General features: G+C 34.6%; 1 long non-coding RNA gene across 1 annotated transcript; it reads left to right on the forward strand.

The window, feature by feature from the left end:
- The first annotated feature begins 1,117 nt into the window (after nucleotides 1-1,117).
- LOC116160028 lies at nucleotides 1,118-1,784 on the forward strand. Its single transcript, XR_004143118.1, has 3 exons — nucleotides 1,118-1,302; nucleotides 1,360-1,433; nucleotides 1,505-1,784. It is a non-coding gene; the product is annotated as an uncharacterized LOC116160028 (long non-coding RNA).
- Nucleotides 1,785-2,893: the final 1,109 nt, after the last annotated feature.

Raw genomic sequence — 2,893 nt, forward strand, 5'->3', positions numbered from 1 at the left:
AGACGCTGTTACTATTCTTTTGTATTTTGCCAAACGCCTTGAGCGGATTTAGGCTGACAAAGTTTAATTCTTTATGACTTATGTTTCAATCTAAGGTTTCAATGCGGTCTGATTTGCAACTGAACAATTTTACTGAAAAAAAAAAGTATTCAGGAATCACTGACAACAATTTACCTAAAATTGAAGTCAAGTGTGCTATAAAGCATCGAACTATCCTTATAAATGCGTGTGCGATTTAACATCGCCCGACAATTTGTTGGAAGAATATGTAATAAACTGTGCTATTTCAGATGACTAGAAATTCCAAAGAGTATTCAATAAGGAATGTCGTACGTTAGAAGCGTTTAATGCTATAACGTTGCAGACATCAAGTAAAATCTTCGATTCGCGTTGTAGGTTCGGTATTCCTGAACCCAATGCTGCATTTAATGTGGTGCAAGAACGTGACTTGGTCGCGCACATGATAAAATTAACGAAGATTTTTGGCTGGTATCACAATATTTCATCTGGAGAATAGGTACCTGACACAGGGCTGTCTGTAACTGCATACTGAATTTTGGGTGGGCAAAACATATTTGATTTATTCGTGTCAGATGATTTTGTTGTTGATTGTTGCTATATTTGTTTTATTACCGCTAATATTTTTCAAGTGTTGAAAGGCAGTTTGCTATGACAGCTTTCGTTTCATAGCCACCTTATTGTTTTTTTGTGTTGTAGTGTCAATTTAGTAACCGTGCAAGTGATTTTTTTTCAAAATATCCAGCACTTTCAAATTATAAAATACAAGTCTGTATTTAAAAAAAATAAAAGTTGATAATGGCCCCAAAAAAACCGAAACGTCGAACTTAAAATCGAATTATAACACTTTGTAGACGAAAATAGCTACAACGAGAGTTTTTTTAATAATCTCTTAAAATGAAGCCATATGATACTGTAAATATTTCTACGAAAATGAGATTTGCAAATTGCGGCATTGTGTAGGTAAGTGCCAAGGTAAGTGTAAACTTTTCAGACAAGAACCAGCTTCTTGCAAGAGGCTTTTTTCACATTTTCATAGTTAATGGTCTACAGGCTGGTGAAAATTCAGCATAATGGGAACATTGCTACCGGGTAAGTGAAAACGGTTTTGTTATCTTAATGTAATGGCGGATACATTTGAACCGATACCCTGTTGCGCTCGGCTGATGGTAGAGCATGAATGATATAAGGGCGCCAGGGCTATGCGCGGAAAGTACTCTCAGGGTCGTGACGTTAACTAGCCCGTTCTGGTAATTTGACCATTAAATTATGAACAACGTGAGGGTAAGTTTAATTTTATTCAAAATTATCAAACGTTAATATCTCAATATTTGATTTTAGTTGTCCGACTGATCGTGTGAGATGGAGGTGTGACCTGTCGCGGAGATCTCTTACAGAATTCGGATACCTTATTGGTAAGTACAATTTTATGGTGTTATGTTTGTATATGATTGTAAGTGTACGATACAGTCTGACCTTTTTCTAGACGGTTTACTTCGGAAGACGGTTGAAGACCTTGACGACTGGAGCTGCTGCTGGAGTTGGAATAGGATAGATTTATTTTGACTGCTACGTTAGATGTTGATTTCCTTACGAGTGCCAATTCTAGGGCAACTCTAATATTTCGATAGAAATTATATAATTACTTAAAAGAACCCTGAAATATTAAAAATTAGCTCCAAGCAGCTACAGATTAATTTAATGCATTACCAGGATGAACTGGGTTCCAAATATATAGTATAAGATTAAATAATTAATTTAGGGTAGCCATGAGGCACCTATCATATAGATCTGAAAATTATAATTAAATATGAATACGTCATTACAGAAAGAAAATACTCACGTATTATTACAAATTGTTTTATTAACTTTATTATTTTGCTCTTCTTTAGAATTATTTAATTAACAATCTTAAGATGCATTCAGCTGAATAACTTGACCATTCAAAAATCTAATGGCAAATGGCTGGTCATCTTTTGCTATCAGAGATGACCCTCATCATCCTGTTACCTTGACTTTGTTTATCCTTTTGGTAATAAATTTGAATTAAAGCGGCAAAAATATTTAAATTTTACATAAAATTAAGTGAAACCGTTACAACATTGGCACTTGAGTATCAAAAGAATCCAAAAATAAACTAATCACTTCTGGTGAAAATGCCGCCATTTTAAAAATATTTTATATCTATGTATTCGTCTTTCGGACCAACCCCAAGTATAAATTTTGGTAGGTAATCCTATAAAACTTCTGTAAATTTTACCATTGAATATTTTTACTCAATAGCTTTATTCAAAAAAAGAGCAAAGGGTCGCGAAAACCAATATCTTCGGTAGCATCCTTGCTCAAGGGATGAAAGCGAATGTTGTGGCGGTGTTGGGCACCGTCCCAAAAAATATTAGAAATAAACCCAAATAGGGGCCGTGAGGTCCGCAGTGGGACAAAATCTATTGGATCAAATTTAATGTATGTAGAATACAAAAATGCCGTTTTTTTAAAATTATCTCTTATATAAAGAATATCGATTTATAAAAAAAGTAAGTAAGTAAAAAGTTCAGTTCTGCTAATTCGTTAAGGGTTGTTTTACTATTGGTTTATCAAAATAATGAGCTTCTTGGAGAATTAACATGGAACGAAGGCGAACCTGTGTAAATAAAACGGTAGCCTTCCTTTTTGGGTTTGATTAACCACATGCTTTATTTCCCAAACATTCTAAAAGGAAAGAGCTGTCGTCGCAGTCCTTCTCCAGATTCTTTAGACTTCTTTGGAAGTTTGTTTAAAAAAATAGATCGACGACTACTGGTTTACTGGTTGCGACTAAAATTCATGCAATACAGACCCGACAATCCTGCATCGTGTACAAGGAATCTTTCTCCAC

This window comes from Photinus pyralis, unplaced genomic scaffold (assembly GCF_008802855.1).
Source record: "Photinus pyralis isolate 1611_PpyrPB1 unplaced genomic scaffold, Ppyr1.3 Ppyr1.4_LG1, whole genome shotgun sequence".
Classification (NCBI taxonomy): Eukaryota; Metazoa; Arthropoda; class Insecta; order Coleoptera; family Lampyridae; genus Photinus; species Photinus pyralis.